This window comes from Prionailurus bengalensis, chromosome B3, assembly GCF_016509475.1.
Source record: "Prionailurus bengalensis isolate Pbe53 chromosome B3, Fcat_Pben_1.1_paternal_pri, whole genome shotgun sequence".
Classification (NCBI taxonomy): domain Eukaryota; kingdom Metazoa; phylum Chordata; class Mammalia; order Carnivora; family Felidae; genus Prionailurus; species Prionailurus bengalensis.
In genome coordinates this window covers 40,921,479-40,949,043 of record NC_057355.1, presented here as the reverse complement: position 1 = coordinate 40,949,043, position 27,565 = coordinate 40,921,479, and the positions used below count along the sequence as shown (strand labels likewise).

Here is a 27,565-nt window from a genome sequence, read left to right as displayed (position 1 = left end):
ATTACTCAGCCAGGCCCTAGCTCTTAGTTGTTTCTGAAATCTTTGTGATTGTCCAAGCCACCTTGTTTGTTCTTAATGGTTCACAGTAGTTGAGGATGTGCCAAGACCTGTCAGTGTCTCAAAGGAGAAGCTCTTAGTCAGCATTTCGATGAAGGCTAACTAGAAGCCGGACCTTCAAGTAACAGCTTTTAAAGTATGAAAGTAGATCTCTTTCAGGGAGACTGAGAGCTGGGATTTTCACTACACTTCCTATGCACTCATTCCTGGGGGCGATAGTCAGCTAAAAACTGTTATAGTCTTGTGGGACTCACAAACACAAGTCCTGATGGCCACCAGACTCAGGAAATCAAGGGGTGCACACCCTCAGGCAGTAGTCACAAAGGCCAGGGCACCTGATTATTACAGAAACTCATCCTAAGGAGACAATGGTAACAGGGAGTGGGTCGGAGGAAGAATGTAGAAGTGGCACCTGCCAGCCTCCCAGGTCTGCATGGAAGATTGTGGTCTGTCCCTAGATGTGTGTTAAATCAGAAGCATGACTCTCAGGCAGCAGCTTTTCAAGTAAACAAACAGTCCTCTTTCAGGTAAAGACCAGGAGATGGGCATTTCTGTCTTTTGCCTCTGCACTGAGCCATGGTGCGGATAGCCATAGCAGACTCCTCAGCGGGCTCTTAGGCACTGTTTGTTTGCTACAGTCTTTGGGTCCTATGGACACAAGCTCCACTGGCTTTCAGAGCTAGGTGTGTTGGGGTCCCATTTGTCAGACAGAAGCCTTAAATTTTGAGGCACTAGATTTTGACTGCAAACCCTTTACCCCTCAGGGAGAAGCTGGGAATTGTGAGTTCCCTCCTAAATTGTATGTTGCTGTACCAGGGGTGGGGTTTATAGAAAGAATGTGTCTCAGTCTTTCCTATCCATTTCGATGTGGGATTTTTTCCTCATTCACTCAATGTATTGGAGTTGTTCAACTAGTTTCTGAATTCCTTTCAGAGGGAATTCTTCTGTGTGTAGCTATAGATTTGATGTGTCCATGGGAGGAAGCAAGTTCAGGAGCTTCCTATGTCATTACCTTAGACTGGAATGAAGGCCAAGCCCATTTGAACATTTTCAGTGCTTCTGTACCTTACATTTTCCCCACATCTCCCCATTTAGAAAAAACTTTTACTATTAAAAAATATATATTCTTAGCCAGTTATCTTTTGAGTACTGACAAAGTAACTCTAAAGTCTGTATGAAAAGGCAAAAGACCGAGAATAGCTAACACATATTTCAAAGAGAAGAAGAAAGACAACCAACACTACTCAACTTCAAGACTCACTACAAAGCTACAGTAATCAAGACAGTGCGGTATAGGCAAAAGAATTGACAAACCGATCAATGGAACAGAACAAAAAGCCCAGAAATAGACCCACACAAATGTAATCAAACTGATCTTTGACAAAGGAGCAAAGGCAATTCAGCAGAGGATTGTCTCTTCTAAAAATGGTGCTGGAAAAAATGGCCACTACATGCAAAAAAAGTGAATCTAGACACAGACCTCATACCTATCACAAAAATTAACTCTAAATGAATCATAGATCTAAATGTAAAACACAAAACTATAAAACTATTAGAAGATATTATAGAGAAAATCTAAGTGACCTTAGGGTCTGGCAATGATTTCTCATACACATACCAAACTGCAATCCATGAAAGAAAAAATTGGTAAGTTCGATTTAATTAAAATTAAAAACTTTTGCTCTGCAAAAGTCACTGTTAAAAGAATGAAAAGACAAGCTACAGACTGGGAGAAATATTCACAAAACAAATATCTGAGAAAAGACCGTTATCCAAAAGATACAAAAACCTTGAAACTAAACAAGAAAACAAACCTGCTTTAAAAATGGGCAAAGGAGGGGTGCCTGGGTGGCTTCATCAGTTAAGCATCTGATTTTAGCTCAGATCATGATCTCACAGTTCACGAGTTGAAGCCCCACATTGGGCTCTCCACTCTCAGCACAGAGCCTGCTTAGTATCTTCTGTCTCTGACTCTCTGCCCCTCCTACCCTCTCAAAAGTAAACTTTTTTTTTAAAAAATGGGCACATGATCTGAACAGACACCTCACAAAGAAATACAGGTCACAATTAAGCATATGAAAAGATGCTCAACATCATATGCCATTAGGGAACTGCAAATTCAAATGAGGTACCACTATACTATTACAATGATGAAAACCCAAAACACTGACAATGCCAAATGCTGGTGAGGATGTGGAGCAACAGGAACTCTCATTCACTGCTGCTTGGAATGCAAAATGGTACAACCGCATTGGAAGACAGTTAGGCAGTCTCTTACAAAATTAAACATATTCTTAATATATGATCCAACAATCCTTGGTACTTATTCAAAAGAACAGACAACTTAAGTCCATACAAAAACCTTCACATAATGTTTAGAGCAGCTAAACATAGTAAATGTTTATATGTGAAATCACCAAAAATTGGAAGCAATCAGGATGTCTTTCAATAGGTAAATGGACAAACTATGATATGGCCATGTAAAGGAATATTACTCAATGATAAAAATAAATAAGGTATCAAGCCATGAAAAGAAATAGAGGAAACTTAAAAGAATATTGCTAAGTGAAGGAAACTAATCTGAAAATACTATATATATGATTCCAACTATTTGACATTCTGGAAAAGGAAAAATTATGGACACAGTAAAAAGATCAGTGGTTGCTAGGGCTTCAGGGAGACAAAGGGAGAAAAAGATGAAAAGGTAGAAGGGATTTTTAGAGAAGTGAAACTATTCTAAGAATACTGTAATGGTAGATACATATTATGTGTTAGAAAACCCATAAAATAAGTAACACAATGACTGGATTCTAATGTAAACTATGGACTTCAGTTAATAATAATACAGTCAATCCTTGAACAACAGGGTTCAAACTGCATGGGTCTACTTATACAAGGACTTTTTTTTTTCAATAAATATAGTACAATGTTGTAAATGTATTTTCTCTTCCTCATGATTTCAATATTTTTTTCTCTAGCTTGCCTGGGTGGCTCAGTCGGTTGAGCGTCCGATTTCGGCTCAGGTCATGATCTCACAGTTTGTGAGTTTGAGCTGCACATCGGGCTTGCTGCTGTCAGTGCAGAGCCCCTTTTAGATCCTTTGTACCCCCTCTCTCTGCCCCTTCCCCGCTCATGTGTGCACAGGCATGCTCTGTCTCTCTCTCAAAATAAATAAACATTTAAATAGTCTAAGAAAAAAAAATTATTTCCCCTTTGAGTTCATGCTATCATTCTCTTCTGACTTTCCTCCTATCTCTGTGTCTGCTCCTTCTTACTCAGCCTGTCCCTAAATTGTTTCATTTCTTCTGACTACTGGCCCAAGTCTCTCTTCTCATTCAAGACCACTTCATGGCTCCTAGACATGCATTCACACATCACAAATTTGTTAAGCATTTATTATGTAAAAGACATCATTCCCAGGCACTGCTACATTATTCTAAGCACCAATATCATACATTCATTTACACACTGATGCATCCTAATTTACACTTGCAGCTCTATCACCCTTCTCCTGAGGCTGAGATTTATATAGTCAGGGGCATACACAAGTTTTCTACCTAAATGAAAAAAATTCAGACACTTCAAACTGAACACCACCAAGTGAATTCATCTCTTGGCTTCCATTTCTCCCAACACCTCCCTCCTCCCTAAGAAAATTTCAAACCTACTTTATTTTCTTGGGATCTTATCTCAAAGCACAATACTAATAACCATTTACCCTGTGACTTAAACAAGAGACAAAAGAACTGTCAATTTTAGCTCTTAAATAACATTCACACCCATAAGCTTTCTCCATCTTGATTAATATAGCCTGGCAAAGAAACCAGCCTCCCAGAGGGATGGAACAGAATCTCTTAACTGATCTCCTTGCTCCAGGTTTCTCCTCTCAAATCTTACCTCTCCATAGTAATTTGTTCACCACTGTAGCGTGAGGAAACTTTCTAAAATGCAAGTCTGGTCACGTTATCCTCCAACTCAAAGGCTTTCAATGGCTTTCCAATGACCTCAGAAAAAAGGTACGATCTTTTAAGCGGCTTAAAGTCCTTCCTGATCTGGCACTTGCTTACCTCCACAGCTTCAATTCTTTCCTTACATTAACACCAAACTTACTTCATTCCTTCCCAAAGACGCTCAGCCTGGATCCCTTAAATTAACTTAGGCTCCTCTTTAGCCTTTACCTTAAATGTCCCTTTCTCTGGAAAACTTTTCCTGACTCCTCAATTCCATGTAACGTGTACCTCGTATGTACTCTTCTAGCAGGGGATTTGTTAAGGCAGTGAAACTATTCCGTATGATACTATAATGGTGGATATATGTCATTATACATTTGTCCAAACCACAGAACGTACAACACCAAGAGTGAACCTAATGTAAACTACAGGCTTTGAGTAATTATGATTTGTCAAGGTATGTTCATCAATTATAACAAATTTATCACTGTGGTGGGGGATGTTGACAATGGCAGTGCTATGTATGCGTGTTGGGGGGGAGAGGTGTATGAGGGGTAAATCTCTTTACCTTCCTATTTTACTGTGAACCTAAAATTTCTCTAAAAAATGAAGTCTTAAAAGAAGATATACACTCTTTAAAATATTGTATCCACATAAAAGAGCTTTAAGGAATTAACAGCAATTAACTAAAGGAGTCTGCATAATTTTCAGCTGTTGACAAGGAAAAGTACAAGCACTTATATCTATTCAAAGTGGAGTTCTTAATTCAATCAACAAACATTTAATGAGTGTCTCCCATGTGCCTGAAACTAGGATAGTCACCAGGGATAAAATGGTGAAGTCAACATATACGTAGTTCTTGTTCTCATAAAGCTTACAGTTCAGAGGTGGCATCACAATAACAGGAATAAAAGAAATACAAATTTGGGCCATGCTACAAAGAAAAAAAGACCTGCTGAAATAAAGTTTATGAGGAAGTCAAAAGGGAGAGTTTTAGACAGAAGGGGATTAAGACCTTTAGTAGAAGCCACAATTCAACACTGTCCTTAAGGATGAGAAGGAGCCAGTCTTATCAAGAGCTACGAACAGAGTCTCCAGACAGAGAAACAGCCTATAAAAACAGACTTGGTGGAAGAAGACCAACAAGGCTGGGGATTACAGTTCTCAAGGTGAAGATACAGCAGGAGTCCATCATTCAGGATTTTTATAGATCACTGATACTGCAAGAAACCATTTAAGCATTTAAAGCCATGGAGTGACATTTATACATAAAGGGATTTAGATTTGTAAAGGACATTTACATTTTCAAAATGATTAACTCTGAGTGCTATGTGACCTATTCAGTGAAATGAACCTGGACTTACTGCTGTGGTAAAAGCCAATTATTCCTTGCCATAGACGAGGAACTTGAAGCTCAGAGAGGTTATAGTCACTGAGTACGTCACACAGTCAAACCCAGCCAGGAGTCCAAAACCTGAGCTCTCTCCCATCTGCCACACTTACCAAAGGACCCTGCCTGCACTCACTCACCCATTGAGCCCCAATGAATCAAAAGTTTACTGGTTCACAACTATCCTCCTGAAACTATAAAAAAAAAAACCAAAAACGTGTAGTGATTTTTAAATATGTCCACAATTTTTTTTTAACTAGGAAGCCAGCCTAAGTCTCCATCTCCCTTGAATGAATTAAAACTTCTTCTATTTCCCACACTATGTTCTTCATCACTTGAACATGATATTTATGCCCCCTTTTTGTAGCAGAATTTCTCCATGGGATCTCATTTGTGTGTGTGTGTGTGTGTGTGTGTGTGTGTGTGTGTGTGTGTGTGTGTTAAGGTTTCTTTATTCTTGAGATAGAGAGGGCATGAGCGGGGGAGAGGCAGAACAGGGGAGGGGCAGAGCGAGAGAGGGACGCAGAATCTGAAGCAGGCCCAGGCTCTGAGCTGTCAGCATAGAGCCTCACGTGGGGCTCAAACTCAGGAGCCATGAGATCATGACCTGAGCCGAAGTTGCACGCTTAACCAACTGAGACACCCAGGCACCCCTGAAATAGAATTTAAAAAATTAAAAAACAAAACAAAACTCACTGATGCAGAAATTATAATGCTGAGAAGGACCAGATATCAATATGATTAGTCATGATCACTTCCAAGGTATGTGGTGGTAAAGTGAACAGTGGATATCCCATCTAAAGCACAGATATCTCTCAGCTCCTGCTGACTTCTACCATGTAAGAATACAGCGCCAATGTTACCAGCACTGATTTTACAGGAGTTGTTAGTCACTGAAATTTCAATAAAATCTCATTTTTATATGCTGGCAATTAATTATTTTAGATTTTAAATAATGTCCAGGACATCTGTTTACAACCTCTGATCCAAAGTTGTTCAAGTGAAATACAGCTTTTAAAGTCTTTAGCATAAATAATCTCCATTGACAAAAACAAGGATGGGAACCCACAAAAATAGTACCATGTTTAAACTAAAAAGTACCTGTTCACTCCAACCCCCTCCCAAAAGTCTCCTCATGAAAAGCAGAAGTCTGAAATAATGATGTTTTCTACCAAGAAGTTCAGAATATCATGACTAGTACTATTAACTATATAAATTTCTTTCTTTTTTTTTTTTTAATTTTTTTTTTCAACGTTTTTATTTATTTTTGGGACAGAGAGAGACAGAGCATGAACGGGGGAGGGGCAGAGAGAGAGGGAGACACAGAATCGGAAACAGGCTCCAGGCTCTGAGCCATCAGCCCAGAGCCTGACGCGGGGCTCGAACTCATGGACCGCGAGATCGTGACCTGGCTGAAGTCGGATGCTTAACCGACTGCGCCACCCAGGCGCCCCTATAAATTTATTTCTTATTCAAGGAATATTCCCATTTCTAAATTTCAAATGCAAATGATAACAATTTAAGGTAGAATTCAAAGGAAATGAGCAGCATTCAAAACAGAAGTTTATTCCATATCAGATAACGCAAGCATTTACATGACAGAGGGTTTATAAAGGAAAAAGGCTATGTTATATCACACAAAATTATAAGCCCACAAGCTGCTTCTGATACTGAGCTAGCTTATGGCCACAGACATCACAAATTTCAGTTAAAAGCATCTGGTCTGGGGCCCCTGTGTGGCTCAGTCTGTTAAGTGTTCGACTCTCGTATCGGCTCAGGTCATGATCCCAGGTTGTGAGATCCAGCCTCGCACCCTGCTTGATTTTCTCTCTCTCCCTCTGTCCCTCTCCCCTGCTCATGCTCTCTCTCTAAAAATCTAGTTAAAGACTTAACAATTACCCTAAATAGTAACTGTCTTTCGCTTTCTGAAATCCTTATTCTATAACATGTTTTTCTCACCTCATGGAGCATAAAGGCTTATAACAGGAATGTTCCCACATTCAGCTTTCTCTCTCTCAGTTTTATACATAAACTAGCTACAAAAAAATCTGGTTCTTTCTCCCAAAGGTGCCAACAGCTAAGCTGTTTTCATCTCAGGTACATACTATGCTCTCACTTGGTACCTGCAAACTAAGCTTTTTTTTTTTTTAATTAAAAAAACTGTTTTAATGTTTATTTATTTTTGAGAGAGAGAGAGAGAGAGAGAGAGAGAGAGAGAGAGAGAGAGAGAGAGAGAGAGAAACAGAGCCCGAGCAGGGGAAGGACAGACAGAGAGGGAGACACAAAATCTGAAGCAGGCTCCAGGCTCTGAGCTGTCAGCATAGAGCCCAAAATGGGGCTAGAACTCGCAAACCGTGAGATCATGACCTGACCTGAAGTTGGACGCTTAACCAACTAAGCCACCTAGGCGCCCCGCAAGCTAAGTTTTAAAACTCAGTTACCCTGAAGTTTAAGACAGGGCTGCACTTTAATCATAGCAGTATGAAAGGCACTACACTATTATCTTCCACTTGCTTTTGTCATGAATGAGTCTCCATTTTCCACTGTTTTTATTGGTAACTTGAAGAGCTGCTGTTGAAAATCTGCTGTAATATTAATACAAATATTAATCAATTTTTATTTAACTTTTGTCCAGTGTCAAATAATTATTTGTTAATCACTGGCTAAACATAAAAGCAATTTCACCCATCTGATTAGAATGTTTAAAGTTATATTTATCCCCCTCTTTCCTTCAAAAGGCCATCATCTGCTTATTCTCTCATTTTATAGCTTACACGGTAGTACAAAAGGAGTAGTTTCCTTCTAGTATTCTTAATATAAAACCACTCTTTCTCAGTAGATTTTATTAATCTCTGCATATACTTTATAGGACATAATGAAAACCTGAGATAGTTCACATCTGTCAGACTGTAGAACAGTGACAACTATAACATCTAAAATTTATTGGGCCCTTTTGTGCCAGGCACTTTTTAAGTGCCTTAAATATATTAATTCATTAAATCCTTCTACAACCCTAGAAGATAGTAAAAGTTTTACTATCATCCTCATTTCATGCAGGAGGAAACCAAGTAAGGTGTGCCTAAGATTCACAAAACTGGGAAGCAATGGAGCCAGTATACTTGGGAGCCTGACTCAAGAGTCCTTTATGAACACTATACTGATAACTAAAACCTACAGGCAGAGAAGCATATGGGTGCCCTATGATAGCATACTCCTGTAGCTAGAGGTTTAAATGAACCCCATCCAACTTCTTAATGGTTAAGATTCATCTCTGACTAGCACAACAAACACAGAGATTATCACAAGAAAATGTATTCTTTTAGGAAATATGAGTACATCTGCATGTATAAGTATATTCAAGTTTTGTCAAGAAGATGATGTTGAACATGTAAGGTAAAATTTATTACTATGGAGTCCAATGCTTCATAACATGTTAGGTAGAGTAAATTCTGAACACATAAAAGTGTCTTAACCATTAGAAGTTGATTAATACAAAATTTAATACGGAATTCTTTTGGTCATTTCAATTTCTGTGATATCTGGAACCATGGCCACTTTTCCCTGTAATCATTCTTTTAAAAAAAAATTTTTTTTAATGTTTATTTATTTTTGAGAGAGACAGAGACAGAATGTGAGTGGGTTAGGGGCAGAGAAAGAGGGAGACACAGAATCCAAAGCAGGCTCCAGGCTCTGAGCTGTCAGCACAGAGCCCGATGCGGGCCTCGAACTCACAAACTGCAAGATCATGACCTGAGCTGAAGTCGGCCGCTTAACCGACTGAGCCACCCAGGTGCCCCAAGCCTATTCTTTTAAAACTAAGAAAATATGTCAAAATTTTTCTGACACAAAATGATCATCTGCTACTGATATTTCAGCTTTTCAGTATTCAGTCAAGTTTTATTTTTTTTTTAAATATTTACTTATTTACTTTGAGGGAGAGAGAGAGAGGGAGAGAGGATCCCAAGGAGGCCCTGCGCTGTCCGCACAGAGCCCGACACAGGGCTTGATCCCACAAACCGCAAGATTATAACCCTAGCTGAAATCAAGAGTCAGACACTTAACAGACTGCACCACCCAGGCGCCCCTAAAATTTTATTTTTATTTATTTATTTTACCTTGTTTGAAACTAGCTCACAACCTATATACCAGACTATAAGCACTGGGAGGCCAGCTTCAGTGTTCTTTTTCCTCCCTCTATGATAACGAAGACCAGCATTCAGATCTAATGAGAAGTTCCAGCTTCAAGTTTGTAGGCTTAACCTTAATTAACAGGTCTGATTTTAATAGCAGTACAAGTGAAAAGGGGAAAATAAGGTTAGTTAGCCTGCCCAGAAATTTATAGATTCACACCTAAAATTTCAGATAATAATTTTCAGAATTGTATTCAACATTATAGGAAATTTCTTAGGCATATCCATATAAATTATACAACTATTTTAAAAAATGAAATGAAGTATATTGACAGGAAACAAGTCCAAGATGTATTAATTTCTCCTCCCCCCAAAAGTAAACTCTAAAACTTTAGATTTCTGTATTATCCCGTTTCTTTTTTTTTTTTTTTACTTTAAAAACTGTACATTTTAAACAATGTTATATGGTGAATTGGTGTTTTCTTAAATATTTATTTTGAGGGGGGGGGGCACATATGCCAGAATGGGGAAGGGGCAGAGAGAGAGGGAGAGAGAGAATCCCAGAGCGCGACACGGGGCTCAATCTCATGAATTGTGAGATCATGACCTGAACTGAAATTGAGTCAGACACTTAACTGACTGAACCACCCAGGTGCCCCTTATCTTGCTTTTAGATTCAACTCTGATACAATCAATCAAGGAAGAACCACAGGCCTAGTTATTTTATCCTCATTCAATCCATTGCAAGCAGTTCATTTCTCATTTCACCATCTTTATTCCTGTATCTTTTTGTTCCAGCCAGACATGAAATAGCAGGAAGACAAAAGGAAGCTTTCCAAACTCAGGTGACCTTCCTAAAGTGTATTTTAACCATGTATTTCTGAATATACAACACAGAATTTTAACACTGTGCTATATACATAGTGCTGGATACATTTCCATAATTGTTTCTTCCTACAAAACACAATCAAAATATGAATGGCAAAAGCCCATTTATTTATTAACAAGTATTAACTGACTGCTTTCTATGTACCAGGTATTAAGATATACACTGGCTAAAAACACAAAATACATAGCTTTCAACAGTTTTTAAGAGGGGAGCCTGGGTGACTCAGTCAGCTGAGTGTCTGACTTTGGCTCAGGTCATGATCTCACAGTTCATGAGTTCCAGCCCTGTGTGGAGCTCTGTGCTGACAGATCAGAGCCTGGAGCCTACTCTGGATTCTTTATCTCCCTCTCTCTCTCTCTCTCTCTCTCTGCCTTTCCCCAACTCCTGCTCTATGTCTTTGTCTCTCTCTCTTAAAAATAAATAAACACTAAAAAAATTTTAATGGCTTTAAGAAATATGAAAAGGGTTCTTACAGATGTGCAAGAGATATTGGCAGTATAAGGAAGTATAGACAAGGAACACCTAACAATTTAGTGGGTAAAAATAGTTCTAAGAAGAATGAGATTTAAATTGTGTGTGCGTGGCGGGAGGAGTGGTGTAAGGGTTCCTGAAAAAAAGTTTAAGAAGAGAGAGAAAAGGCAGCAGAGGAAAAAAAAATATGTACAAAGGAATGGAGTCAACACAATGTAGTCTCTAATACAGCTGTTCTCACAGCAGGGTCCCTAGGTGAGGAGCATCAACATCACTCAGGAATATGTTAAAAATGGAAATTTTGGGGTTGGGATGAGCACTGGGTGTTATACATAAGTGGACATACCACTAAATTCTACTCCTGAAACCGATACTACACTCGATGTTAACTAACTTGAATCTAAATTTAAAAAAAAGAAAAAGGAAGGAAGGAAGGAAGGAAGGAAGGAAGGAAGGAAGGAAGGAAGGAAGGAAGGAAGGAAGGAAGGAAGAAGTGGAAATTTTGGGGCCCACCCCAGATCCATTACATCAAACTCTGGAGGTGGGGCCCAGCAATCTGTGCTTTAACAAATCATCTGCGTGGCTCAGTTGGTTCCTCTAGGGGAGCCTGGGTGGCTCAATCAGTTAAACATCTGATTTCAGCTGGCATCATGACCCCACTCACGGTTTGTGAGTTTGAGCCTTGCACTGGGTTTTGCGCTGACAGTATGGAGCCTGCTTGGGATTCTCCCTCTCTCCCTCTATGCCCCTTCCTCACTCATGCACATGCTCTCTCTCTCTCTCAAAATAAATAAAATAAACTTAACCCCCCCCCCACAAATCCCCCAAATGACTCTGATATACACTAAACTCTCAGAACTACTGATCTAATCTGATCAAGGAACTGTAATTAATATTAAAGCAAAGAAAGCAGACAACTGTCAGAGGTCAAACTGCACAAGGCAGTGTATGTTAACATTAAGCCCTGAGAAGTTTGGGTCTCTCCTAATTAACACTGCCAGAAACAACTAGAAAATAGACATTCTTTTCAAACTTTCATGGGATATTTATGAATGTTAGCTTTGTGCTATGGCCAAGAACGACTAAGATTTATCCAAATTTTGATGTTGCATTTTCATTATTATTGAATTTTAAGTGTTCTTTAAAAAAAATTTTTTTTTAATGTTTTTTATTTTTGAGAGAGAGTGAGACAGAGCACGAGTGGGGAAGGGGCAAAGAGAGAGGGAGACACAGAATATGAAGGCTCTGTGACCACACAACCTGACCTGGGGCTCAAACTCACGAACTGTGAGATCATGACCTGAGCTGAAGCTGGATGCTCAACTGACTGAGCCACCCAGGCACCCCAAGTTTTAAATATTCTTAAAACTCCATCATAAATTCTTCTGTAACCCCAGTTATTTACAAGAATATATATATTTTTTTTTCAGACATTTTTTTAAGGTTACTTTTTAAAAAACAGAGGCCCAATTTAGTTTGCATTGTCATCAGAGAAAGTGATCTGAATGTCATATATTCTTTGAAATTTGTTGAGATTTTCAGGGGCAGTTTTTAAGGTTAAGTAATTATCTACTGCACTATCTGAAATTTTGTATTCCACACAGTAGCAATTCTATGGTACTGATTATTTAAAATTTGAATTCAGCGTGGGGCACCTGGCTGGCTCAGTCGGGTACCCTGCTCTTGATTTTGGCTTAGGCCATGATTTTATGGTTTGTGAGATCAAGTTCCATGTCAAGCTCCACGTTGGGTTCTACCCTCAGTGCTGAGCCTACTTGGGATTCTCTCTCCCTCTCTGCTCCTCCCCCGCTTGCACACACTCTTTCAGAATAAACAAACATTTCAAAAAATTTTTTGAATACAATATTCTATATTCACCCAGTAGTTCAAGCTTGTTTATTGTGTTGTTCAAGTCTTTTATCTCCTTAGTAACTTTTTTGGTTTTATTAAAATCTATTATGATGGGGTGGGGGGGCAGGCCTGGGTGGCTCCATCAGTTAAGTGTCTGACTTTGGCTCAGGTCATAATCTCATGGCTCGTGAGTTTGAGTCCGTGTTAGGCTCTGTGCAACAAGCTCAGAGCCTGGAGCCTGCTCTGGATTTTGTGTCTCCATCTCTCTCTCTCCCTCAAAAGTAAACATTAAAAAAAATTTTTTTTTAATCTGTATTGGTGGTACATTTGTACATTTATCCTTGTAATTGTTATTTTTAGTTTATGTATGTTGAACGTGTGTTATAGGGTACAAATAAAGTTGTAATCCTAGTATCTTCTGGTAAACAAAGCCTTTATTATATAAAGTGGCAGAGATGGCTGGTGATCTGTTCCAACAGTCAATCTCTCTTCTTTCCTCAGTAAATAAAATCCCATTTTGCTCTAGGCAGCAATATGCTTGCCTAAAATACATTTCATAATGGTCTTGCTAAGTGGAACTTCAATGAACCACATTTAGAGATGGCCTAATAGCTTGCATAGGCTCCACACCCATCCCTCATCCTTCCTCCTACATGGAGTCTGTGAGAGTTGGTGCCCAAAGCAGCCATCTTACCATAAGGTTAGCCACAAAAGATGGCAGCACTGAAAACACTCAGCGAAGTATCCTGAGACTTTGATGATAAAAATGAAACCTCCATAATCAGCCCTAGAATGTAAATCTCTAGACTCTTTCAAGGGCAGGAGGAAGGGGTAATATACACCTACCTTCTTTAAGTCACTGTTAGTTTCTGCATCTAACTAACAGCAAAAACTAATTCACATCTGAAACACGGATTCAGTTTAATAGTGCTCCTTTCCCTGAAGTAATTTTATTATATTAATGTAACTACCAATTTCTTTTGGTTCCTATTTTGCCAGGTATAACATTTGCATCCTTTTTATCTTCAACTTTCCTCTGTTGTAATATTTTAATCTCTTAAAAACCTTATGTTGTTGGGACACCTGGGTGACTCAGTCGGTTAAGCATCTGACTCTTGATTTCTGCTCAGGTCATGACCTCACAGTTGAGGGGTTTGAGGCCCAAGTCAGGCTCCATGTTGATGGTACAGAGGCTGCTGGGTATTCTCTCTCCCTCTCTCAAAACAAACAAACTTTAAAAATATTGTATATTTTTAAAAAACACACAAGTTCATTTTAGCTTATGTTTTACATAGAGTCTGACAATCTTTGTCTTTTACCTAGAGCATTTGATCCATTTACATTCATATGATTAGTGATCTATTTGGCCTTATTTTTACCATATCTTTGTCCCACTCTTGTTCCTTTCTCCTTTTTTTCCATATTATTTGAAATTCCCCTCTCCTATTCCACTTACCTTCTAGTCAACTTTTACTCTTTCAGGGACTACTCTAGAAATTTTTTTTTTTTTTAATTTTTTTTTTTCAACGTTTATTTATTTTTGGGACAGAGAGAGACAGAGCATGAACGGGGGAGAGGCAGAGAGAGAGGGAGACACAGAATCGGAAACAGGCTCCAGGCTCTGAGCCATCAGCCCAGAGCCTGACGCGGGGCTCGAACTCCCGGACCGCGAGATCGTGACCTGGCTGAAGTCGGACGCTTAACCGACTGCGCCACCCAGGTGCCCCTACTCTAGAAATTTTTAAATGCACATATAAAGTTTCAAGCTATATGTCTCTTACCCTTTTCTCATTTGTCTACACGTAGAATTTTGTTTAGATGTTGAATTCATTTTTTATTGCTGCTGTAACAAATTATCACAAACTTTGTGGCCAAAAAAAAAAAAAACAAAAACCACACAGATTTTTTTATCTCACAGTTTTGGAGGTCAGAAGTCCTAATTGGATCTCACCAAGCTAAACTCAAGTTGACAGGGCTGCATTCTTTGTGGAGGCTCCAAGGAAGAATCCATTGTCTTTTTCAACCTCTAGAAACCACCTGTCTTCCTTGGCTCACAGCTCCTTCTGCCATTTTCAAAGCAAAGAATGTAGCATCTTCAAATTTCTTTGGCTCTCCCGCCTACTGTTTTTCCTTACAAGGACCCTTGTGATTACAATGGGCTCACCAGATAATCTAGGATAATCTCCCCATCTCAAAATCCTTAATTTAATCACATCTGCAGAGTTCCCCTGCCATTTAAGGTAATGTATTCACAGGTTCTAGGAGTTAGGATATCTCCCTGCATAACATTCCTAATTACTTCTTCAAATCTGTCTTCTACTTCACCAATTCTCTTTTCAATCCAATAGGCTATTAAACCTGCCCTTGAAGTTATCACTTTAATTATTATATTTTTGTTTCTGGATTCTAATTATTTTGGATAATCCTTTGTCATAATTTCACTTCTCCCATTTGCTTTATCAGATACATTAAGCACATTTATTTCTGTATTTAGTATCCAGTAATGACAATACTTGAACTCCCTGTGGGTCTGATTTAGATATTTTGTTTTGCTCATGGTAACCTGTTTCCTCATGTGCTTTGTGTAAGACAGCTCATATTCTCTGGAATATATCTTTGGTAATTCTTTGAAGACTCTGAGAGGTTATTCCTCCAGAAAGAATTTGGATTCATTTCTGTCTTTGCCAGGGCACAATACCAAGCCATAATCACTCAAAACAAGTCTCATCTTAGAGATTTTTTGAAGTCACAGAGGTAGTGGAGTCTCAAATCTCTATGAGGACATGTTTCTAATGATAAACATTCAGGGAAAACTTTTTTCACCCTCTGTTTATATTCAAGGCAAAGAAGGATAAGTTTCTGTCTCTCTTTGCTAGGGTGAGTTTTTTTCCTGCTTCTCCCTTTCCTAGTGGGCATATAGCTTTTTGTGGGTTCTCATTTTAGGAAGGTGGATCTCTGGCCTGACTTCCTGTAATGCATGGCTTCTATTGTCTCCTGAGTCCCATGTGTACCTCTTAAAAACTAAAAACACAAGTCATCTGGAACTAGTAGATGCCTTCAGCACAGCAGTCATCAGATGCTTCTAAACCTCTCCGAATTTGGGCTCTCTGTGTTTTGTTTTTTCATCTTACTTTTTGCTACTTCAACCATGACTTTTTAAAGTTTTTAAGGGGGCGCCTGGATGGCTCAGTTGGTTAGGTGTCCGACTTCAGCTCAGGTCATGATCTCACTGTTCGTAGGTTTGAGCCCTGTGTCAGGCTCTGTGCTGATATCTTGGAGGCTGGGGCCTATTCAGATTCTGTGTCTCCCTTTCTCTCTGCCCCTCCCCCACTTGTGCTCTGTCTCTGTCTTTCAAAAATAAAAACATCAAAAAAAAAAAAGCTTAAAAAATAAATCTATCATTTTTAGCTGTTTAATAGTAGGAAGATTTTATTTGCTTTTAAAGATAGTATCCCTTGGGAAAAAAACAGTCTCCTTTATCATTGGAAATAAAGTAAATGTATACCTCTATTCTAAACTGATAATGTAAGATTATGTTACACCAGTGGTTCTGAAATTATAGCTTTCTTGTGTTATTTCATTTCCTTATTCTTTTTCACTCCTTCGAAGTTCCTTTCTAAGGGGTGTCTTTTATCAAATAATTATAAGGAAGTATTACTTCATAGTCTTTACCATCCATTTCTAAGACCCCTAAAACTTTACCAGTATCTCTAACTTTTAAAACAGGGCTTTATAGGGGCACTCAGCTGGCTCATTCAGAAGAGCATGCAAGTCTTGATCTTGGGGTTGTGAGCTTGAGCCCCATGCTGGGTGTAGATATTACTTAAATAAAACTTAAAATTTTTTTTAAACATGGCTCTACAGATTATACATATGTATTTATGATATTACAAAATAATAAAAATTAAGTATGGTATACTTACACACATAGTGCAAGTAAGAATGGAAAATAAAAATGATTTCTGTGCTAGAATTGTAAAATTCTCATTTTCTTTTCATTTTTAAGTATTTTCATTACATTACTTATGCAACAAAATGAATACTACCACCATTTTAAACTAACTAGCTCTCCTTTTCTATACTAGGTTGAAAAATTATTCATACAAATATGCTACTTAACTCAACCCTATCAGCCATTCTCTCATGTAACTGTTTTAGAATGTTAGTAAATTTCTGTAGGCAGCCAAATGTAAGCAACAGTTACCATATAAAGTTTGTCAAGCTGCATTTTAATTTCAAAGCTATAGAAAGACAACTCACTCTCTGTGGCTGTCAGATCAGCCACAAGTGTATTTTATGGGCAAAACCAATGTAGCTCCAACATCACAATCTGCCAATCAGGCTGAAATCACAAACTGGCAAATGACTACTTCAATGCACCTCCTCTGTAAAGAAGAAGTTAGGATGGCTTCATAGCTCAAAGGTGGGGGAAAGCACCAGACTCACAAAAGGGTTCCATGGTAAACAATGGACAGAGAATCTAGGGAAACAGTAACCTTTGATAAGGCCTCAATTTCTTTATTGCTAAAACAACAATGATAACCACAGAAAAACAGCAAAACTGATCAGAAATCGGGGTGATTAGCTGGCTCAGTACAGCATACTACTTTGGGTCTTAGGGTCTTGACTTCAAGCCCCATGTTGAGCATAGAGCCTACTTTAAAAACACACACACACAAACTGATCAGAGAGGTGGGGCAATCCACCAAGAGGGCTCTTCCCCCTTCATTCTGTTCTTCCTGTCAACACGTTCAAAGCAGGTGGAGGTAAGTAGGTAAGGTAAGAAAAATAAGCAGACAAAAGACAACCATAACCTCTCCTCATATCCACACAGAGGGCCAAGAAGTTTCTCCTGTTCTTGTGCCTGCATACCAAACAACAAAATTCTGAAAAGGACTTGAATTTGTTATGGCTTGACAGTTTATATTTATTGCTACTGCAGAAAGACCCAGAAATTTCTCCTTTCTTTCCTGTGACTCCATACTGAATTCACAAGAATCCATTAAGAATTCTGAGACGTCTATCTGCAGTAAGAGTCTCTGACTGGGAAATAAACCCTCAGTTGAAAACCCAGTGAAAATACTAAAAGATAACGTTTGAGAGAAGCAGATGAGGAAATGCCTCCCCAACACCTCAAAGGAGAAAAAAGTGCTGTTAACTCTGTATTCAGTATCATTACACTAAAGTAAGGGACATGCATATCAGTTTCACTTTGAAACAGTAAAAGCAACGATCAAGAATGTTTCTTTAAAGCCAAGAAAAGCAAAATGGGAAAAGAAACAACTGGCAGGCTCACTATGAAGAAGCAAACAAAAACACCTAAAAATCCTTATTTTAACATTTCTTTGGGAGCCATTAGTTCAACCCTTCTTTAGTAGCTTGCTCAGAACTCAAATATACACACGCCCACAGGATTCCCATGATTCTGGACCAAATTCAATTATCAAGACAGTGTAGCGAAACAAAATTTTGTACATTTGGCTGCATCAAAGTCCATGTCTAAACCAATGTTTTATAATTCTAGAGCAGAATAAAATCCTGTTACTCCAAAGATAACTCAGTTTCACTTGTCCCCTTTTCCTTTTCTACCACCTGTTAATGATAATAAATCATTTTAATCAGTTACATAAAATCTTTAGTCTCAAAAAACTAAAGGACAGTATCTGATTATTCACAAAATTCCTAGGGTAAAAGTGAAATTTAAACAGAAAATGAAAAACTTCCTTTAATGAGTTATTACAAGATTAAAGTAGTAACATATTAATCTTGAGATTTTATCTTCCCCACCTATCACTCACACACCTATCTAACCTTTCTACTCTTTCCCATAATTGGCAGACCTTATCCCACCTTCTAATCTATTCATGTCTCTATCAATCACAATTCTGTCTAATCAAGTACTTCATATATACATATATGTGTGTGTGTGTGTGTATATGTCAAACTATGTGCACAGATATAATTATCTTTAAGTATAAGAATCCGTCATTAGTCTAATCATTAGGAAATTATGTTCTGAACACTAAGTTTATCCTTTTAAACCCGAAAAGTTTAGACTTACATACTTAATAGTAAAATACGAGCTACTACAAAAGTAACTTAACTAAGAGTCCTAGACAATTCAAAAAGAAATATAAATATTGGAAAGGAAGAGGAAAAAAAGAGAAGAGATAATAATTTTAGAGCATACGCTCACACATGGGCTCTTAGGCAGCCAAACCATGACATTATGTGAATTTAACCTTTTTGATGACTGAGAACAATCACTATATTCTTCTATGAAAAATTATGTCATCCAGCCCTAATGAAGTCTGTATGGCCAAATGGTGTTACTATACTAAATGGCCCCATGCTACTAAGTTTTGTGTTTTTTAAAAAAAAATTTAATGTTTATTTTTGAGAGAGGGAGAGAAAGAGTGTGAGCGGGGGAGGGACAGAGAAAAAGAGGGAAACACAGAATCCGAAGTAGGCTCCGGCCATCAGCAAAGAGCCTGATGCAGGGCCTGAACTCATGAACCACGAAATTATGACCCGAGCCAAAGTCACTAAACTGACGACTGAGCCACCCAGGCGCCCCTACTAAGTTTTAAGACTAAATGTTTTTCTTCTTGAATCAAAAGTCACTTCTCCCAGCTGTTGGTGCATTCAGCTCTAGAAGCACCTTTAATTTGCTATGAGCAAACCTGTTAGTAAAGTTAGGTGACTTAGTGAAGTCAGAGGAACATGCTCCTGTAAGCTTCAAAAGTATACTCTGAAGAAAAAAGCATGAATCTGAAAACTCATGCTCTTAAAATACATTCTTCCTAGCCCTCACTCAAGTTCTCCACTATCAATGAAAATATATGATACTCCTAGGGAAATAAAACTACAAGAGTTCGTATGGGTATAAAACTGTGATTGGATAGGAGCACCTGGCTGATTCAGTTGGTGGAGCATTTGACTCTTGATCTCGGGGTTGTGAGTTTGAGCCTGAGCAAAAATCAAGAGTCCAACACTCAACTAATTGAGCCACCCAGGTGCCCCCCAAGTTAATACTTCATAACTCAACCTCCCAACAATAAATTTATAAACAATAAATAAATAAATAAATAAATAAATAAATAAATAAAGGCTTATTACAAAATAAGTCATAAAATGTTGGGGGAAAAAAGAATTAAAACTTAAATTTTTTTTCCAACGTTTATTTATTTTTGGGACAGAGAGAGACAGAGCATGAACGGCGGAGGGGCAGAGAGAGAGGGAGACATAGAATCGGAAACAGGCTCCAGGCTCCGAGCCATCAGCCCAGAGCCTGACGTGGGACTCGAACTCACGGACCACGAGATCGTGACCTGGCTGAAGTCGGACGCTTAACCGACTGCGCCACCCAGGCGCCCCAAAACTTAAATTTTTTAACCAAAGAAAAAGAATTCAGGGCACCTGGGTGGCTCAGTTGGTTGAGTGTCCAACTCTTGGTTTCAGCTCAGGTCATGATCCCACATTCATGAATTTGAGCCCCGCGCTGGGCTCTGCACTGACAGCACACAGCCTGCCTGAGATTCTCTCTCCCTCTGTCTCTCTGTCCCTCCTCCACTCTCTCTGCCTCTCAAAATAAACTTTAAAAAAAAAAAAAAAAAAGGAAGGAAAAAGAATAAAAGAGAAAGAAAAAGAATTCATTGTCCTAACTTGGCCCACATAAAAACAAATCTCAACGGCCCTGAAATCAGTACTGGTAAGTTTGGCAACTTAGAAAGATTTAAAGTATGTTTAGTAAATGGGCAGCAGTATTTTAATACCAAGGATGTAAACCTTAGTTTAATCATAGCTGAGTGCATAAAGAGGTTTATGCTGTCAGTACTGTCCTAGCAAGAAGGACACAACACAGCACAGCCTTACATACCAAATGATTAAAAATGTTCAGTTTAAGAAAAAAACACTAATACATAACTATCTATACACTAAAAATATAAAATGTTTTTATTTACTATTTATCATACATTAAGTAAAATGTTAAGTTGATTTATTTAATTTATATTAAATATACAAATATAGTAATAATGTACATATATTTCATGAAATACTTGTGTTTAATCATTCTCAATTTTTTTAAGCTTATTTATTTATTCTGAGAAAGTATGCACATGGATGGAAAGACAGAGAGAGGAGAGAAGAGAATTCCAAGCAGGCTCTGCCCTGTCAGTGCAGAGCCCGATGTGGGGCTTGAACTCACAAACTGTGAGACCATGCATGACCTGAGCTGAAATCAAGAACTGGACGCTTGGGACGCCTGGGTGGCTCAGTCGGTTAAGCATCCGACTTCGGGTGGGGTCATGATCTCCCAGTTTGTGAGTTCGAACCCTGTGTCAGGCCCTTTGCTGACAGCTCAAAGCCTGGAGCCTGTTTCAGATTCTGTGTCTCCCTCTCTCTCTGCCGCTCCCCACTCACACCCTCTCTCAAAAAAATTAATGAACATTAAAAAAAAAAAAAAAAAAGAGCTGGACACTTAACTGACTGAGCCACCCAGGTACCCCTCAGATATTTCTACAGTAAATACTTAGATCCTACTTTAACCATATTAGTCCTTACCTCCCTCATTCAACAATCATCTTGATCACATGCCCATTTTTTAGATCTTAACGTTTTTATCTTTTATGAGCTCAAAAAGGACTATTACGACATTCTTCATTCAGTAAGTTATACTGAAAATGCTGAATTTAAAAGCAACAATTTGGGTATGTTTTAGCTTGAAGAGTTTTATTTGGTTCTTTCTTGTATCTTGTATCTGTTTCTCTCCTCAGTATTTTCACATTTGCCTTTAAATCCTTCAACTTTTTGGGGCACCTGGATGGCTCAGTCAATAAATCTGACTTTGGCTAAGGTCATGATCTCACAGTTCATGAGTTCAAGCCCCATCTGGGGCTTGCTGCTGTCAGCCTCTTGATGCAGAGCCCGCTTTCGATCCTCTGTCCCCTCATGCTGCCCCTCCCATGCTTGCTTTCTCTCAAAAATAAATATTTTCTAAAATCAAAAAAGAATAAACATTTTAAAATCCTAAAAAAAATAAATCCTTCCACTTTTTAATAAATGTTTTTAAAGTCCTTGAGTACTAACTCTATCATCTCAGCATTTCTAGGTCTGTTTCTATTGCCTGACTTTTGTTCTAGTTATAGATTATACTTTCCTGCCTCTGTGCATATCTAATTAGCTATTAGGATATTTAATAATATTCAGGATATTGTTTCCTAGAAGGTCAGAAAAAGGAAGGGGTACCTAGAGTCTCCTAAGGTACTGTAATGCTCTGTTTCTTTACATGAGTGATGGGAATGCAGTGTTAACTTTAGTCTTTAAACTATACATGACCCTTTATATGTATGTACGTTGTAGTTCTTGAAAACATATCGTAAAAATAAAGCTGGTTACTTTGAAGAGATTCAGTAGGAAATCTAAAAAAGGAGGGGAACAGGGGGGCACCGGGGTGGCTCAGTCGGTTGAGTGTCCGACTTTGGCTCAGGTCGTGATCTCACGGTTCGTGGGTTCGAGCCCCGCATCGGGCTCTGTGCTGACAGCTCAGGGCCTAGAGCCTGCTTCGGATTCTGTGTCTCCTCTCTCTGCTTCTCCCCTGTTCACACTCTGTCTCTCTCTCAAAAATAAATAAAGATTAAAAAAAAAAAAAAAAAAAGGAGGGGAACAGGGAAGAACATCACCAAAAATGGCAGAGTAAGGAACTCCAGGGCTTCACCCCTCCACAAAAAAAAAAAAAAAAAAAAAAAAAGCAACAAATAAGCCAGCAAAGGCTATCAGAATCAACTTTTGCAGAACTTCGGAATCTAATCAAAAACTTAAAACAACAAGGGAAGGCTTTGTAAAGAAAGAAGCTGCTACATTGTAATAAAAGAGTGTCAGGGTTTTAAATCACCTGCCTCTCATTCTCTACTCCCCAGTTCAGCAGGGCAGTGTGGATAGCAGCTGCTCCTGGTGCAGGTTGATAGTCCCAAGGGAGAAATACAAACCTTAGTCTCCCAAAACTGTGATTGAATGTTATGACCTGACTGGCAGCCAGCTTCCTGGAGGACTGGCACAAGGACTTTGCTTTGCTTTGCCTGACTTGGAGCATTCCCAGAGCAAGCAGCCTGGGTGGGGTAAAGGAAAATAGGGAAGGAAGAGACTGAGAAAGGAGGTATGTGGGGAGAAATGGTCTGTGTAAGCTATGAGATGTAAAAAGGAATCTAGAAGGATATACCTATGCCCAAGGCTAGACATGTGCACAGAAAAGGCCTAAGAAGACCCTAAGCTTTCACTTCTAGCTTACCTTCAGGCTCTACACAAACAGGGAGTAAAGGATAAGGGAGGGTTGTAAACAGCTTGGTCTAGTGTTGAAGGAATACCCAAACACGGAACCATTTAGTCAAAATTGAGAGTATTATTTTCTTTTTTGGGTTATAGGTATTTAAGGAAAATTTGGTCAAAACATTAGTTGACTATTAAGCTAATGAAACATAGACTTCAAGAGCCACACATGACCAAGAATACATACTTTACAAAAATAGAAAATACACGAAACAACAACAAAACAAACAGTTAACACACAACAAGCTGCAACAAAAACCCCCGGAGAGGAGAGGAAATCTGATGTCTAGAGTTGATCCATAATAATAATCAAAATGTCTAGTTTTCAAAAAAAAAAATTATGAGGCATACAAACAAAAAATAAAATCGGGCTCATTTGCAGGAAAAAAAGAAATATAGAAAATGTCGCCAAGGAAGCCTGGGCAAAGGAAACCACAAAGAACTAAAGGAAGCCAAGAAAACAGGATCTTACCAAGTAGAAAATATCAATAAAGAAACAGAAATTATAAAAAAGAATCAAATTGAAGGGGAGGGTCAAAAAGAAAACAATCAGATTGAAATTCTGGAGCTCAACAGTATAGTAAGTGAAATAAAAATTAACTGAATGGTTCAACAGCAGATCTGTGCAGGAAAAAGAAAAAAAAAATCAACAAACTTGCAGACAGGTCAATTAAGATTACCCAGTCAAAGGAAGAGGAAATAATGAAGAAAATGAATAGAACCTAACAAACCTGTTGGACCCCGTCCAGTGTACCACCATAACACATGCTAGGAACCCCAGAGCAGGAGGAAATGGGTAGAAAGAGTATTTGAAGAACTAAAGGCTGTATATTTCCAGAATTTGATAAAAAACCTGAATCTATACATCTAATCAACCAATTCCAAGCAGCATGAACTCAAAAGGATCAACACCAAGACACATTATACTCAAATTGTGAAAATACAAAGAACCTTGAAAACAGGAGGAGAGAAGAAACTCATTACATACAAGGGACTCTCCATAAGATTAATAGCCAATTTCTCATCAGAAATTAAAGCAGCCAGAAATCAGTGAGATAACTCATTTCAAGTGTTCAAAGAAATAGTCAGCCAAAAATTCTATATCCAGCAAAACTTCTTCAAAAATGAAAGAAAAATTAATAACATTCCCAGAAAAATAAAAGCTAAGAGTAATCATCACTAGCAGATCTACTCTACATGAAAAAAAAAAATTTGAGAGAGAGGGCACAAGTGAGCAAGGAGCAGAGAGAGAGGGAGAGAGAGAAAGAATCCCACAAGGGGAAGGAGAGGGAGGGAGGGAGGGAGGGAGGGAGGGAGGGAGGGAGAGAGGGAGAAAGCAGAGCTCATGCTCACCCAAAATGGGGCTCAAGGTCATCTGAAGTGGGGCTTGAATTCACGAACTATGAGATCATGACCTGAACCAATCAGATGCTTAACTAATTGAGTCACTCAGGCGCCCCCCCCCCTTCCTTTTTGAGAGAGAGAGGGCACAAGTGAGTGAGGGGCAGAGAGGGTGAGAGCGCTCTATAAGAAATTTAAAAGAGGGTTCTTTAAGGCTGAAATGAAAAAGTACTAGATAGTAACAATCATACAAAGAAATAAAGAACAAAAATAAGGATAGCTACACAAGTTCATATACAAACTACTATTATTGCATCACTGGTTTTTAACTCTTTTTTGGCTTACATGATTTGAAAGAAAAATGCCTGAAGTAATATGTTTTTATAACTAAACATCTATTTAATGGAAACACAGTGTATAAAGATGTAATTCTAACACTAACAAAATGGGGGGGGGGGTGGGCAGAGCTAAATAGGAGTTTTTGCGTACTGCTAAAACTAAGCTGAGATGTAAATTCAAACCTGACATCATAAGACTGAGATGCTAGTTGTAATCCTTAGAGTAACATCAAGAAAACAACTTTTAAATATACAAAAGAAGAAGAAGAAGGAGAAGAAGAAGAAGAAGGAGGAGGAGGAGGAGGAGAGAATAAAGCAGTACACTAGACAAAACAGTAACTAATTGCAAATGAAAGCAGTGATAAAGGACCTGAGAAACAAAAATATATATATATATAAAACAGAAAATAGCTAAATAGCAGAAATAAGTTCAATATAGCAAAAACTCTCTCCTTTAAGTTCCTTTAAAAGTAAATGGATTAAATTCTTCATTTAAAAGAAAGATTAGTCTAATGGATTAAGATCAATCCAACTAAATGCTGTTTACAAGTCACCGGTTTATATCAAAAGACAAAATAGTTTAAAAGTAAAAGGATGAAAACAGATAGACCTATCAATTATAAACATAAACACACCAAACAATAGTTACAAAATATATGAAGCAAAAACTGACAGAATTAAAGGGAGAAATTGACAATACTACCTTAACAATTGAGACTTCCACTCCATTATCAACAATAGAACAATCAGACAGAAGATAAATAAGGACATAGAGTATTTGTACAATACTATAAACCAATTAGCCCTAACATATACAGAACATTCCATTTGATAAAGCAGAATACATATTTTTCTCAAATGTACATGGAACATTCTCCAGGAGAGATAATATGTTAGGATACAAAACAAGTTTCAATAAATTTTAAAAGACTGAAAGCATACAAAATATCATTTATGATAAAAGAATGAAACTAGGTATCAATTAACAAAAGAAAAACTGGAAAATCCACAAATAGTAAAAACTGAATAACATCATCTTTTTTTAAATTTTTTTTTTCAACGTTTATTTATTTTTGGGACAGAGAGAGACAGAGCATGAACGGGCGAGGGGCAGAGGGAGAGGGAGACACAGAATCGGAAACAGGCTCCAGGCTCTGAGCCATCAGCCGAGAGCCCAACGCGGGGCTCGAACTCACGGACCGCGAGATCGTGACCTGGCTGAAGTCGGACGCTTAACCGACTGCGCCACCCAGGCGCCCCAGAATAACATCATCTTAAACAACAAATGGTTCAAAGAAGAAATCACAAGGAAAAGTAGAAAATACACAAATTAAAACAAAACACAACACACCAAAACTTATGAAATATAGTGAAAGCAGTGTTAAGAGCCTAGGTTATAGATATAAATGCCTGCATTAGGGACGCCTGGGTGGCTCAGTTAGGCGACCTACTTCATATCAGGTCATGATCTCGCAGTTTGTGAGTTTGAGCCCCGCATTGGGCTTTGTGCTGACAGCTCAGAGCGTGGAGCCTGCTTCAGATTCTGTGTTTCCCCCTCTCTCTACCCCTTCCCTGCTCACGCTCTGTGTCTGTCTCTCAATAATGAATAAACATTAAAAAAATTTTTTTAAATGCCTGCATTAAACAAGAAGATCCCAAATTGACATCCTAAGTTTATACCTCAAAGAACTAGAAAAAGAACAAGCTAACTCCAAAGCTAACAGTAGAAAAGACATCAAAAGTTTAGAGGGGAGATAAAACAGAAAACGAAACAATAAAATCAACATAATCAAAAGCTAATTCTTCGAAAAGATCAGCAACTTGACAAATTTTTAGTTAACGTGACCAAGAAAAAAAGACTTGAATTACTAACTTCAGAGATGAAAATGGGGACGATTCTACAGACCTTAAAAATGGAAAGGGTTATAAAAGAAAACTATGAAAAATTGTACACCAGTAAGTCAGATAACCTAGATGAAATGGATATGGTCCTATAAACATACAAAGTACCAAAACATTCCAGAATAAATAGAATATTTGAACGACCTGCGACAAGTAAAGACTGAATCACCAGTCAAAACTTCTCACCCAGAAAAGTCCAGGACTACATGACTTCACTGGTAAATTCTACCAAACATTAAAAAAATAATTAACAATCCTTCTAAAACTCTCTCAAAATCCAGAATAGAATTATTTCCTAACTCATTCTGTGAAGCCAGGATTACCTTGATACCAAAACCAGGTAAAAACATTCCAAGAAAATTACAGACAAATACAATGTAAAAATGTTCAACAAAATACTAGCAAACATAATCCAACAGCATATTAAGAGGATTACACATATGACAAACAGCTTTATTCCAGGTGGGTCAACTAGAAAAATCAATCAATATAATACACCCATTAAGGAGAAAAACCATATGATCATCTCTGTTGATGCAAAAAAAAAAAAAAAAAAATGCATTTCACAAAATCCTACCATGATAAAAACACTCAAACTAGGAAGAGAAAAAAACTTCTTCAACATAAGAAAAAAATGTTATGAAAACCACAGAGTTAGCATACTCAATGGTGAAAGACTGAAAGCTTTGCCCCTGAGATAAGGAACAAGAGCAGAATGCTCTCATTTGCCACTCCTATTCAATGTTGGAATGGAAGTTCTAGCCAGAGCAGTTAGGCAAAAAAAATAATATTATCATTAAAAAAATTTTTTTAAAGGAAGGAAAAAGCCATTCAATTTGGAAAGAGTAAAACTATCTATTACAGATGACAAGTCCTATATAAGAAAACCTAAAGAACATATACACAAAAATTATTAGAGG

At 38.1% G+C, this 27,565-nt stretch overlaps 1 protein-coding gene and 1 non-coding gene across 3 annotated transcripts in view; both read right to left on the bottom strand.

Moving 5' to 3' along the window:
- Window positions 1-27,565, bottom strand: part of CSNK1G1 (casein kinase 1 gamma 1) — a 162,734-nt gene that overhangs the window by 121,344 nt on the left and 13,825 nt on the right. The gene's annotated exons all lie outside the window — the stretch shown is intronic.
- On the bottom strand, window positions 9,512-9,645 carry LOC122469875. The gene has a single exon (XR_006293755.1). It is a non-coding gene; the product is annotated as a small nucleolar RNA SNORA61 (small nucleolar RNA).